The sequence below is a fragment of the Coturnix japonica genome, chromosome 12, assembly GCF_054131305.1.
Source record: "Coturnix japonica strain WE chromosome 12, WE-NBRP24, whole genome shotgun sequence".
Taxonomy (NCBI): Eukaryota; Metazoa; Chordata; class Aves; order Galliformes; family Phasianidae; genus Coturnix; species Coturnix japonica.
The window spans coordinates 20478375-20493497 of NC_140674.1; the positions used below are offsets into that span (position 1 = coordinate 20478375).

A 15123-nucleotide genomic window follows, 5' to 3' on the forward strand; every position below is an offset into this window, starting at 1 on the left:
TTTACAGCCCTGGAATCAACAGCCTTACAATAGGCATTTTGTTGAATTTTCTTGTGCATATTAATGATTTGTACAGTACTATTATGTTGGCTCGATTTTTGTTGCTCTAGATGCCATCTCCAGGAGTGCTGTAAGGAAGAGCCATGGGAAGGAGGAAGGAGCCTGTCCATTTCATTAGTAGTCTACATCTAATCTAATTCTTTTGACTCATCTGCTTTCTTCTCTTTCAGGCAGTCAGTCATTTTGCTGTTGTCAGTGCCAGCATACTGCTGGTCAACTGCAAATACTTCAAGATTCATTAGAGGGATATGATTAACTTGGGGATGATACTCAGACAGGATGTGCCTTCTTCACTTAAGTTCTTAGGTGCAACCTGGGACAGCAATACAGCTATATCCATTTTGATACCACCATTTCTTATTCTTATACCACCTGTTTCAGGATGCACTTTTTAAAATAATAATAATAAAAATAAGAGATCTACCAACCATTATTCCTGCAAGAGACACCAGAAATGCTTGCAGTCTGCACATGGCAGAAGTATTGTCTGTCTGCATTAGATATTTTCTCATCATAATCCTCCTGGGACACAAATAACAAGGTTTTGTAAGCAAGGTTTTGCATGTAGCACAATTTTGTTATGAGCTTGAGAACGGCCCTTCTTCAGATTGTTCTAGCACCTCTAACACAAGAACCAGATTAGAAGCTTCGTTGCAAGTGCTCTAACTTTAAGCAAAAAAGTTTTCAAATCCTTGACACAGTATTAGTCACTTATCCAGGCTTTGCTGCTATCGGAGCAGATGTCTAAAGTGCTAAATCCATGTGGGGAGCCTTTAGAAGTTTGTATTGTTTCTACCGCCTAAGGGTTAGATAGTTAAATTTTCTTAATATGGAGCCAGCTCAGCCCTTATCACAGTTACACAAAGCCATCACATAATTCAATAGAAAAATTGTCTGAGTCTAATTAATCCCATAAAACGACAAATTATAAGATATTTTTTTAAAAAATCTATGCTCAGTAGATAGCCAAATGGCTACAAACCACATTAGACTGAATGAATCAGATACCATCTGTGATAAAAAGCCTGCTGAAAAATACAGTCTAGAAGCAAAGCATATTGAATGGAACAAAACATACCATATAACAGATTTATAGTCTTAATCCACACAGAAAATCTGCTAAAATAGATCAGCTCTGTCACATAACACTGCTTTCATCTAGTGTCCAGGAGCACCACACCACTTTGACTCATTTAGCAGATCAGTTACATGTTATTCCTGATTTCATGCAGCGATGATTAAGGATGAAAAATATCTCAGACAGTTGGCAACTGCAATAAATCAAAAAGCTTTGCTCAATTTTGCTTTACATATTTTCACTGGATTTTTTATTTATTTTTTTAAAATATGATTGAATTAGTGATGTACAATTATTGTTTTCTGGGAAGGATTTGCTATGACTACATTGGGTCTTCAGATTTCATAAGCACTTCAAGACAGGAATATAAATTAAGCCTCAATAGACTGTTACATACCCACTGTCAGAAGATGTTGCATGTACACTAGTTTCTATTAAGACTTTTGTTTTTGAGAATGGGCCAAAATTGTAAGCCAAGAAGTGGTGATATTAACTATATTAATCAGATGAGACTTGGCACAATTACCTGCACTACTTAAGGTATTTCATATTCTTTTCCAGCCTGTGCATCAGACATTTTCAACAAATATAGGAAACATCTGCTGGTTTGAGGATTATAGACTGCTTTCTAAATTTATACTGCTTGGGTAGCAATTTGAGTCACCAAGTCCTGACTTTTATCTTAAACCAAACCTTCAACTGCCCCTCGAATATGAATACATAAGGCCACCCCAATGAGCACTACCAGACTGTCTGCTCAGGCCAAACACCTCCTGCTAGCCCACACAGCAGCAAGATGCTGAGCATGAAGGCAGCATTAGCCAGTTTCAAGTCTTCTTTTATCTGCCAAATGCCATAGAGCAGTAGAAAAACAAAGGTTATTCTGAATTTGGGCCAAACGTGTTGATGAGCTGTCCCTCTCCCCAGCAGAGGAGCAGAAATGTGTTTATACAGTTATAGAGTTGCTGCATATATGGCTGTCAGCAGCACCACTACAACACCATTACAGTATCTTGAGTTCCCTCCACAATGTGCTCTTAAAGGATGCTCTGTGATTCAGATCAACTGTAACATCGGTGCTGAAAATCATATGGAATAAAATACAAATTTCAGTGTTCGTACACTGTTTCAGGTGGGAAACAAAATGCAGGATACACAACAGTCTGTAAAAGTAGATCCTGGGAAACCTTCTGTCTCGCTATTTAACCTGATCACTTCAGAGACTGTAAAATCAGAAGCCTCTGAAGTCTCATGCCTGTGTAGTTTCATTTATTTAGAGATTAATCACAGTCTGAAGGAAGGAACAGGAGTCCATTCCCACAAGAACTGACTTAAATTCTGCTGCCTTAAATTTACTTTGTAGCAGTCTTTCCTTTTAATAAAGTGCTCCCAGTGATTTAGGCATGACTGGTGGTAGTAAGTGAGATTTATTATTATTATTTTACTTTTATCAAATTAAAGGACATTTGGGGACAGAAAAGGTCTTTCTTATATATCTGTCAGACAACTTGGGTTTTCATTTGTGTGTGCGTCTATGTAGCAAATACACTGAAAGGAACCATGTAAGCCATGTAACCCCAGCTCCTCAGACTCATGCCATAAGAAATTACCTTACATCAAAATATTTAAGCAGAGCTAGTCTTTTTTCATAGGAGACATTTCAAATACAGCTGTCCTCTCTCATTTCCTGAAGTTACAGAAATCCATCAAAAGTCTTGCTTTAAAAAAATTAGGAAAAGCTGGGAAGTGTGTACTTACATTCTGGATTTTCAAAAGCCACAAAAGGACCCAGAATAGCAGGGACATCAGCCAAGGCAGTATAGTGGCCCGCCACACCTTCAGCTTGCAGACCACCAGGTCTGTTTTTCCATTTGAAGTCAAAATGTTGGATGAGGAGCAATAAATAAGGATATCTTAAGTACCATCTGGAAAACATTAAGTTCTAGATACAGACAAGCAGTCAATATAATCAATGCAAAAAGCTGTTGGACAATAAGTACAGTTCTGCACACAATTCACTCACCCAGAGCTCATTAGTCTATTCATATTTAATGTTTCTCACTTTGCTCCATAGTATTGTTGGGTTCCTCTGTTCGAGCTAAAGAAAGCTGGCCACCTTTCTTTTACAGCAACATCCATTGATGCATTTGACTTGAATAAAAACTGAAAGAAAAGGAGCAATTATTTCCTCCTCTTGATCCACATAGGCTTTCTCACTACATGGTAAACGCTTTGTCATTTTCCAGTCCTTCCACCTTCACTGTCTATTATTGCACAATGAAATACCTGGAAAAAAGCTTTTTTAATTGTTTATCAGAAATGCACACAACCACTCTCTCTAAAAGGAAGGTCTATTAATGTGAACCCTGTCAGCCCTGCTTATTCAGTACACAGGCAGTAGTGCCATTCAAAGGAGGAAAGGCAGACATCTACACTTTCCCATCCTGTAAATATATTGTTCATCCAGGGCACTGAAAAGAGTCCTGTAATGATATTGTGTGTGTTCTGTAAAGGAGATGATGCAATAAAATAGAAAACTATTATAACAAAAATAATTATACATTTAAAATGAACATAGACTGTTCCTGACTGATAATAGGAAAACTGAAGCATCTTTAGCTACAGCAAGAATGGCTGCAGAGTACCATTTTTCTTTCCTAATTTCATCTCATTTTTCATAGCTGTTTTCCTTTTCATTGTGTTAAATAATGTTCTTTCCTGAATGCTTGCTATAAGATTTCTTCCCCCTTGCTCCCCAGTTCTGCTCTCATCTAGATTTGATACTCTGTCCATCAAACCATCCTTTCTCTGACAATGCTTGTACTCTCTGGGGAGCCTTTACCCAACGTAAAGTGGTGTGATCCCAAACAGCACATATAGTCCCAGTCTGAAGTACTCTGTTGATAGGTACAACAAAGCAATGCACCATGAAATACATACAAATGTAAAGCATGCATTGATTAAAAAAAAAAAAAAAAAAAAAAAAAAAGGAACTTAAGTTCCTTTTCTTTTTAAAAAAAGGAAATTAGGTACAAATCCCTGACTATCCTTAAGCATGTAGACTCAGTTTTCCATTGTATCAGTATTTACCAGAAATAGCAAATACACCAGAGACAAAAGTTAAGCTGACATTTGGCACCATAAAAGCAGAGGCAGTGAGGGCCCTGAAATAGATACTGATAAACAATGCCAACATACAACATGTATATCATGAGCTTTCAATTTGGAGTTAAATTCTAGAGACAATTACTGAAAGAATAAATTGAAGAACATTCACTTCTAATACCTGAGGAGTGTGATATTTGAAGAATTTTTTTATATAAGCCAAGATGTAGACTTTAATGCCTTTAAAGTGCAAGTATTTAATTCTCTTGAAATATAAGAGCAGTATGTACATATCAGATTACACTATGTAATCCATTTAAAAATCATAATCAAGGAATGGATGGGGAGTTTTATCTTGTTCCAGCAAATTGTGATCAATCACTGAATGTGCAAGAGTAACTTCTTGCAAGTCAGAAACCTGGAACGAATTAGGGTGGTTGTATCCTTGAGAAAAGCATACTTCTCTGTCTTTCTGCATTGTGAAGAAATGAATTAGGCATCGATAAGAGCAGTCTTTAGAACTAAATAAATTCATGTTGCATCTGTTCCAGTAGTAAAATGAATGTTGCTACCTTTTTAAATGCTGATTTTTTTAATGTTTAATTAAGTACTAGAAAGAATTGTAAAACATAGCTTAAGGTTACTTTAACCTTCATGATCTATTGAGCTGGATAAGAATGAAGGGAAAACAAGTACTTTAACTACAGCACAATTACACTGACAGAAGGTGTGAATAAATAAAATCCACAAGAGGCATGTATATTCCTATGAAAAATATATCAAAATGGGCATTTCAGTGTCTGTGATAAGTAGTAATCTACAAATTTTGCTGATGTATACAGTACCAAGATATTACTTATTATGATCGATGAACAACATTAAGATTAGGTTGTTCAGAATCCAAAGTTGCAATTCACTCATCCTGGACTTCAGTGATTCACTGTTTTACCTTCACTGTACTTCAGCAAAAAAGAACGGAGCATCATTTTAAGCAGTGTTACTCCTGCATGAAATATCTTCTACTTGTCTTGATTAATCCATTCTGATGGCCTGTTGAGGGTCATTTGACCTTCATTATGGATAAAGGGTATGTGCAAATCCAAGAAAGATTTGAATCCTAAAAATCCTAGAATTAGAGAACCATAGAATGGCTTGGGTTGGAAAGGACCTCAAGGATCATGAAGCTCCAACCCCCCTGCCACAGGCAGGGCCACCAACCACCATATCTAAACATGCAATATCTACACTAACACAGAAAAGAGCAGTATAACTATGTTTACTTTTCCTCATCCCATTAAATCTGTATTCTGCTCTTGTCGAGACATCTTAACACTTCATTCCACCCTTTATTCTTGTGAGGCATCAACTTGGGAAATTATGGAAATGCCAGAGGAAAATAGTCTAGTAAATAAAACTATATACTAACATTATAGTAATACAGTTGTTTATACTAACAGAGTTTAAATTTCCCAATTTCTCAGCTTTTCCTTAAAAATACATATATACATATATATATATAAGAAAATTTCAACTTCTTAGAAAACAAATGAGTTACAGACATGATTTTCTAAAGCAAAAATAGCGACACTGTTACTTATGTATGTAATTCAAAAAATCTAGACTAATAGACTCTTGGACAAGTAAACATGTGGGCACACTATACACCTGCTGGGACAGGGGTTGGCCAGGTGACCTCCAGAAATGCCTGCAGCCTCAGACACAGCAAATAGGATAGCATAGCCCAACCACCTTGGTCTTACTGCAGCATCTGTTTATTTGGGCTCTGAGCAAGGATTTTTCCTCTTTCATACATCATTCACAACAAGCCAGACTGATTTCACAATGTCAACTCAACAAACAGCCTTTGCATAAAGAAAAGAAGAATGAAAAATCTATCTTTTGCTGTTGGGTTGAATATTAGCCACACTAGACCTGGATTTCATTTTCTCTGCCAGACTTCAGAGGCTCCACCAATAGCAAAGGTCACTGAGCAGGACAGAAAAATAAATAACATTTTCTGCTGTTTTTTTGGTTTTCAAAGTTCTATTGTCTATGAACACAAAGCATGTATCACCTCAGACGCATCACAAACGGAGGCACTGATTACAATGTTTTATTGCCTGATTCTCCATTTTAATTAGGAAACTGTTTGAATGATACTTTCAAAGACACAAAGAGCAGCTAAAATACGCAAGTCTTCCTAAAAATTAATGGCAAAAGGGACACTCACATACATTCAGCTTTCCCCATCTGACTTCTGCTTCTGTAGCAAAGCAAGAAAAGTAAGTCAGATCAGAAGAGCCTGATAACAGCTTTGCTTACCCAGAGGCTGAATCACCTTTCAAGTAATAAGGACCATTCACATCTTTCTCATGATTTTGAGCTGGGAAAAGGGAAAACAGATTTTGCTACTGCATTTACTAACCTGATTAAGTTTAGATGAACACACAGCTACGTGTAAACCTAACTTCATTAAGTAATTAAAAACAACATTCAAATAATAACTGATATTCAATTAATAAGATGATAAAAGAGAAATTTGATCATCCATATATCTTACTATGTACAGAGGACAGACATTCAACTCATGAATTCAACCAAGAATCATCTGTGAATAACCGTGCATTTGTCAACTGGAGAAAGCAGCTATGTTGCTTCAATCTGATGCCATCCTGATAAGATCTCCATTCCTGAGAGAGATTTTTGATTTGAGAACAATTAAAGATCTTGCTCTTTGGTTGGAAGGAAAAAGTCTTGTTTCAGGTTGATACAGAGAATAGCCTGATTTCCATAACTACAATTACTTAATAATCAACATCACTCTTAATTCCTCAACACAAATGAATCATGACCTTTTTCATTTTACTTAAATGAGAGGTGATTGTTGAGCAATGCTTAAAGCCCATAGTCTCAAATACGGTTAAGATTCAATTTAAGGAAGATTTGAACTTAAATTATATATATAATGACTCTTTCCTAAAACAATAAAAATGCACACATCCGTTAATCTTTACAGGAAAAAGAAGATGAAAATGAAAATTTCTTACCTACCTGCTTCTGAGTTTTGCAGCATTTGTCCAAAGTTTCTGTAACCACAGCTCAGTCTCAGGCAGAATGCTTACTTCTATGAAGAGTATTGCAGACAGCAGTAGCCCAAGCAGACTAACCACAGTTTTAACAGCTTGGACCTGTGGATATTGTGCTGAAGGGAACTGTCACAGCTGTTTCCCATAGATATTGTTGCTGAACTGAGCTGGGAAAGGGGTCACCTCTTTTCTACCATGGTCTGACCTTTATTTTCAGCAAGTGGTTTTCATCTGTTAAGCCTCAGACACCTGTCCTTGTAATTTCAGGCCTGCTCAGGTGGTCTACACATCCTCAAAGAAAGTTGATGTCTTTCAGTTGCACTGCAGTAGGCAGATGTCAGGCCTCAGGTCACCACCAGTCATCCTGCTTGGGATGACGGATGTCTGGATAAATCTGCTGATGCATACACTTGACATCTGTTCTCTAATAGACACAAAAATAGGATCTGTGTGGGCTCACTGTGAAGGAGCTGCAACCGGCTTTAAATCTGGGCTAACATCTCTGAGGCCACCTTCAGGAGCAACATCGGGAATAGGGCTATGCCCTTTCTTAAAAAAAAATAAATAAAACCTCTCAGCTTACTCAGCAACACACATTCACTCCTACAGATTTGTAACAACCCTGAAATGAATCTAAGTGGCTTGTGAGTGCTGACTTATTTACACCAAGCAAAACAACAAAGCACATAATCCCGGGGCCTTAATTTTGTAACATACTCTGTTGCTTTTGGCCTAGAAAGAAAGAGAACGGTTCAGAATCCAACTAATGCCAGAAATTCACTCTTTTGTTGCAATGAATGTATTTCATTACAATGAGAGCTCCAAACTTCTTCCTTACTCTTTCTATTCTCTCATCTAGCAACTTCTCTCAGCAAACCAACAATAAACAAATTAGTAACAATCAGGGAACCACTATTTTGTCATGCTGAGTTCACTGTGACATCATTTCCCCCATCTCCATCTGTTTCTGCTTCAGCAAAAACAACATCTTTGTTAACCTAAACCTTTTCATAAATAAACCAACTTCCCATGCATCTCCAGATATCCCTGAAGTAGTTATTAGGAATAGGAATAATTAGCTCAATGATCCAAGGAAAATGCTACGCCTCTTACTCCTAAAACTGGTGGCCCTGGTTGAACATCAGTCATTTTGTCTTACAAAGGGAGTAGTTTGACTTATATTCCTCACCCTGTTCTTAACTCTCATGTGAGATTTATACCATAAAAGTACAATTAGAAACAGCTAAAAATGTAGACAGTAGACATTCTTTCAAGGGGGTTCAAAAATTCCAGTTTGTGAGCCTGGCTGAAGTTGCTGAAAAACTTGACCAAAAGCACAATGATGTACTTTTACATGATTGTTTCATATGAAGTCACAGCAGCAAAAGCTATGGTTTTGGTGCGCTACTCATCCCACATGCTCAGTATTATTACCAAAAGTGCATTGCTTCACCACGTTGCCAGGAAACGTTGGCCAGCACTGCTCTGAAGTCTTGAAGAGGCAGAAGCTCGGAGGGAGGGCAATGAGCTTGTAGGGTGCCTGGCTTAGCTCCAATTAACTGATCTTTTGGAAGAAAATACATCTCAGTGAGGGGTAACATTTTATGTCAGGAAGAAGTAGGGAAGAGTGCTGCAGAAAATGAGGTTATTTCCCTGCTTATACTGCAGAAGTACTTAAAAATGAACTCATTAGAGACCACCGCATTGTACATAAACTGATCAAAGTTCTCTCATTTGTTAAACTAATCTGTCAAGCAAAGGTCCAGAGTTAATCCATCTTGCAAAGGGCCAGATTTGCAATGTGCTATGACAACCATTACAGAGTAAAGTTCTGCAGAGACATCAGGCATCAAATCCCTTGGAAAACAGAAGCAAGGTCTCCTTACCTTGCAGATTGCTTCACATCAGTTTTGCTAATCTCCTACTAAAGTTAAATCTTTAGAAGCAAAGATATAAAGTAGCATAACACAGTAATCTATTGTCTTATTCACTAAAAGTAATAGGAGAAAGAAAAAAAAACACATCAGTTTTGAAAGGGCTCTTTTCTGTACCTAGCTTGCCAATTTTGCAAAACTGTGATTTCCCTTGTGGGAAATCCATTATATTGCAAGCATATTACTGTACATATTAGCTGCTTTTCCAGGAATTATACCCAGAGTTTTGCATACCATACTGTCATTTTACATGAGCAACAGTCTCTAGTGATAGATCTCTTCCTCTCCCATCCTTTAACACTACTTAATTGCAAGGTAAGTGTATTGAAGGCTAAATGTTTAAAGGAAAGGATGTATCACACCGTACAGCTACACCTGCAGAGACAGTGTTTGTTTGTTTCCTTTGGTACAAAACCAAGGATTTTTAAATTTCTAAATATTTAATGAATAATTAGAACAGACAGAAAAATCACTACATTACCCATAAGTACTGTGCTTCATAGCAACTTCTAGGGCCACTATAGTTTCCCTGTTAAACATTTCTCTTTATTTCAGATTTGCTTTCCTCTGCAAAAGGGGAATGCAAAGTTCACTTGGAAAAAGTATGTGTCCTGTGGGCATTCTGTAACAAATGACTTGGCTTCTCTCTGGAAGTGCTTGTACTATTTTGAGAAATGGATATATAGTGGGGTGGCTACCAGCAGCCCCTTCCATTGTAATGGAGCTTCTCATGTTTCAGAAAATAACTGATTCTTTAAAAGAGCTTTCTAGTATCTATAGCACTCATTTTATTCTGGCTCTTTTTATTTTCCCCCTCTCAGATGCTTAATTACCTTTTGCAGTAGTATACAAGATCTAACTATACAGCTGCAAGATAAGTCATTTCCCAGTATCCACTGGAATTCACAGAGGAAAAAAATGCTTTTATAATTTTGTCATATACATTCCAGTAATCCTCCCCCCTCTCCCCACCCCCTTCAATCATAATACTAAACTGAGTTTTCAGTAGAGTTGATACAAAAGTTGAAATCTTAGTTTCAACACATCTTCCATGGGCTTTAATGAAAACAGCATACTCACAGCATTCAGCATCACTTACACTTCTTCCCTTTAAGCAAGCAGAAGTTGCAGAAGCACTTGTGCAATGCTGCAGTTCTCCTAAGTTTATATGGGTTTGAAAAACAACTGGGAAAATTCAAAGAAAAAAAAAATAACCCGTCAGAGGTTACTGTATACCAAGATGACACTTCTGATTATGGAAGCATCTTTACTACAAAACCTTAAAGACTACATGTACACTTGGGTATATGCACACATATACATATTCAGTAATCTACATCCAACAACATACTCTTGTAAAGATCTCAACTGGCCATTAAGATAAAACACCAAAGCAGAGCCTTGTGAGCCATATCTCAATCACAGGGACACAGATTTATACAGAGGCATGCTGCAAGCCCTTCAGATGAAAACAAGCTGATGACTTCAGTGTCCCCAGACTACTAGAGGCAGACTTTTTGTAATATTTCTGACATCAGTTCTATTGTTTCTACTTATAATGCACTGACCTAGATCTGTTGGTGTAATTTTTCAGCTTCTAATGCTGATAATATTGCTTTTAGACAGTGGTTTCTGGGTCCTTTTGAGATGAGTTCTTCAAAGCTGTAGCTTAATCCATTCTTTATTAGCTTCTATAAAGTGATTACTTCTGCAGGGCTGCATGGAAGTATTTAAAGGAAATGAGCATTCTGTTACCAAACATCTCTGCTCTACTTCTAAGGCATTTGCAGGATTTTTAATGCTTTAGGTTTGAATTATGGGGATATAAAACAAGAGAAGACACTAACAGAAAAGTTTCATATGGTAAATGTGTTGACACAATGCTATTTTTTTTAAACAAAATCCCAACATGTGACAGGTGCTCAAGGACTGATGGGCTGTGATGGGCAACCCTGAGGTCACCAAAGCTGGTACTGCTGTTGAGATATCATTTTATTTTTTAGTTCAAAATGAAAAATTGCTCCCTGCACGTAGTTTATTATAATCCTGTCACAACTAGAGGCTACAGAAGAGTCACATCACAGTTGCAGATTATGTTTGCAATGCTCCCTCTATAGTTAATAAATATATATATATATATATATATATATATATATAAATAAATAGGCTTGCAGCCTACAATTAGAAAATGAGAAATTCCTTTGCTGTGTCCATACAACCTTGTTCCACAAATTGCATGAAACCCGGGCTGATTAACACTAGTCTTATTTCATGAATAGCAACAGAAAATAAGCATTACTTGATACCATGGAGAAGTAATTGCTTCTGTGTAAAACAAGTCCACCAACTTGACCACAGTTTTGTGATCTCAGAAGGGAAATTCAGTATAAAAAAGAAAAGATAAGAATGAAAAGAAATACTTTTGAGAGCTATTGGTAGTATTGCAAAGCTAGCATTCAGAAATGCTAAAAAAAGTCTCTTTGCTATAGTTTTTTTATTAATATTTGCATTCTAGTCCAGCCAATAGTTGTTGTGTACATTCCACAAGAAATAAATTGATTTGGGGGGGGAGGGGGGGGGAGGGGGCAGGGAAAGCAACAAAGCAATTTTAAGTCTCTTTAGGAATATATACATAGTCCTCCAAAACAGAGTGATGGCAAACCTGTATTAAAAGTAAAGGGCAAATGATAACTTTGGCAAGAGCATTGAGCCCTGATCTGTCACAGCATTCAAGTAGTGAATTGACAGAGGAGGGACACAGTCCTCTTTAGTGTAGTAATTGCACAAGAAGAATGTGGTATGGCCAGACTGTGAGAAGTTCAAATTTAATCCCAAACAAACACCCAACAGCACAGAGACATACAAGAAGCAGTTTGGAAGGTAGACAGACTTTTGATCCCATTTATCAAAGTACTTGCAGTTCATGTCTCAAGGTGAAACAATAATAAATAGGTAAAAAATTAATTGGCTTCCCAAGCCTCCTTTAAAAAAAAAAATTGTGTTGAATTTTTTAAGGAAAACTTGGCATAGGGCAACAGGCTTTAAAAAAATCTTATTAATTAATCATTCCAGCCTGCCATCCTTCACATGCTTGGAGTACGTACTTGGAATAACCAAGTACAGAGCCAAGACATTCATTTTAATAAAAGAATGTATACCATCTTCAGAAATGAAGGTAACTGAAAAAAATACATCTTAGAATAAAAATCTAGAGGCATACCTGTACCTGGGAGACAGTGGAAGCCATGGTTTTTTTTTTGGCCCAGGTTTTATTCTCCCTTTTGGTGCAAATGAATCACTGAGCAGGAAGGTGAGGAATTCTTCTCCTGCCATCCCCTATTCAAGCACTCAGCTCAGGACCATGCCCACCTGCAAACTTTGTATTTGGATCTTCCAGTGAAAAGACTCTCTGTTATACAAGAGAAACACAATACAGCAGTGACAGTGCTTGAAATCTTGCTTGAAAACTCAGCCAAAATGTAATTAATTCCCTATTTTTTACACCTATTAGATTGAATTCTTTGGATTTAATACAGACTGTTACAATTATTACAATTGAACATGCTTGTTCAGTTTCTTCAGTACATTTGCTTTGACTCATATGTATTTTGTTTACTCTGCTTTTAAGGATATCTAGCTTTAGCATAACTGAGCATCTTCCACATTCATGTTGCTCACTGAGAGCTTTATTTTAGGCCCCATTCCATGCAGGATCTCAATGTGTTCAATGTAAATGTTATGAAATGAGTTCTTGCTGGGCTAAGCTGTACAAAAGCTGTAAACATAGGTATGTAAGCTGCTTTACAGGCATAGTTTTAATACAACTGGGTTATAGAGAGACAAGCAGTTGAAACCCTACCAGGTTTTAGGGTTGGCTGAGAATATTGCTTTACTAATCTGCTTGTCTCCCATGACATATAAAACAATAAAAACTGTTGTGGAATAAAAAACAGTGATATAATTTGAGGTCACCGAAATAAGAGGAAGAATATAAATAACTGATAGCCTTGATATTTTTAGGAGGTTACAGATGAGAGTGATAATGGAAGTTCACATGACGCAATTAATGTGAATTGTCACAAAGCCATTAATAACTTTTCACATGACAGGAGCCAACTCACCTTGCTAATAAATCTCAGTGACCCTGGGAAGTGCATGGGGGTGGATAAAGCCCCTCTTCCAAAAAATGATAAGGATGGGGCAGTGCTTGCTCAGGAACACTTCCAGGAGCAGAATTTTTGTCTTCATTGAATATCTTGTTTTTTATCAAAAGCATTTGCATGGTGGAAAGGAAAGTGTTTTATAAGCACTTCTTTTTGCCTCTTCTGGTAAAGAGAAAATCAATATCTCTAGTAATCAGTAAAAATACAATAGCATGAGATTCTGGTGTAAATAACCATACCTTTACCTCCATTTTGCCTTCAGTAAGCTCCTTCTGACTTTAAGAACATTTATAAAACTAAAAATATATATGCACAACAAATACAAAACCACCTCCGGGAACAGTAGAAATGTGGGGCTTTTACAATCAATGATTGAGTTTTAGGAAAACAACACAGTGATGAAAAAAGATGGCATTATCCTGGAACTATTCATATTCAATTTAAAATGGATTAGAGAGCACTCTCAGTGAAAGTGCTACACTTCAAGTAGCAATGATATTTCAACTATGTATACAGCCTATTACATTTCATCTCTTTGTACTCTTTAGGAAGGCTTCAGTTCAGCATACAATATCTACGCTGTTATTAAAGCTTCTTGTTGTAATAAATTAAAGGCTGTAAATGCTATTTAGTATTAAATACTTCATATGCAGTTCTTCTCTTTTCTTCCTCAACAACTATCAAGAATATGGATGCAACAAAAGTACTCCAGCAAATGAACCTAAATGGACACAGTGAGAGTGGGTATCCAGAAAAGCAACAGAAGTCTTTGACTAACCACATTATTTGGCTATTCAAAGAACAGAAACTACACCTGCAAACCTTTCTGCTTGAGGACACAAACTGGAGTGCCTGCAGGATGCGAGCATTGGTAGCTGTGGGGCATCCATGCTACTCCATTGTTTGGGGTGTGCATGGAACATACCTACATACACCACAAGTGTTTCAGTTCCAGCACTGTAACTATGAGAGAATCTTTGTGTGTAGTCAAGCCAGTAAATGCCCTTCCCCAAATCACAAAGCAGACACTACAGTCAACACTGTCCAGATTGCACTAATCTCTCTAAACCCATTGCAAAACCAATTCCCATAAAAACTGCATATTGCACATTGATTTTCCTATTCATATTTTATTACAGCATGTACTTTCTGAAACCATACCACAGCCATTTGATCCTTACATTGTAGCAGTTTGTGAAGCTGTAATTTAGTTTTCCTTCACATAATCGTGCATATATATACACACACATATTCAGTCACATTTCTCACATAAAATGTCATCGATTTGCAACAGAGAAAATGGATATCCAAATTTTCACAGTTCAGATGACAATATACAGGCTCTTTAGCAGAGAAAATCTGATTAATCTTCTCAAGGGCAGAGCCACTTGTTTCACCATCTAATGAGCGTGGTTCCTTCACTCCTCATGTCCATCATATCTGTATTCACATCTAACAGTATGTGGGCAGACTTGAACTAACAAGATGAGATCATGCTTGATCTGGAAGGGGTATAAGCACACCAGCCTGACTAGCTCACAGAGCACCACATTTACGGGGTGTATACCATGCAACCATACAATACGGGGGTATTACCATGCAACAACTAGTTTAACCTCAACAAGATAACGTCCCGGAGACAGCAGAAGCTCTGAAATCCCATGCATTTTTGAGATTATATACTTTATAAATGCAGT

General features: G+C 37.1%; 1 long non-coding RNA gene across 8 annotated transcripts in view; it reads right to left on the reverse strand.

The window, feature by feature from the left end:
- The window catches only part of LOC107318349 (uncharacterized), a 67222-nt gene extending 57571 nt beyond the window's left edge, over positions 1-9651 (reverse strand). For 4 of the 8 annotated variants that reach the window (XR_014933616.1, XR_014933615.1, XR_014933611.1 and 1 more), the window contains exons 1-5: positions 7295-9651; positions 3162-3301; positions 2897-3080; positions 1139-1331; positions 489-582 (exon numbers count right to left, since the gene is read on the reverse strand). This is a non-coding gene — a long non-coding RNA (uncharacterized LOC107318349). The remainder of the gene's footprint in view (positions 1-488; positions 583-1138; positions 1332-2896; positions 3081-3161; positions 3302-7294) is intronic. The other 4 variants (XR_014933614.1, XR_014933612.1, XR_014933617.1 and 1 more) reach the window with 3 other exon arrangements.
- Between the last annotated feature and the right edge of the window lie 5472 nt (positions 9652-15123).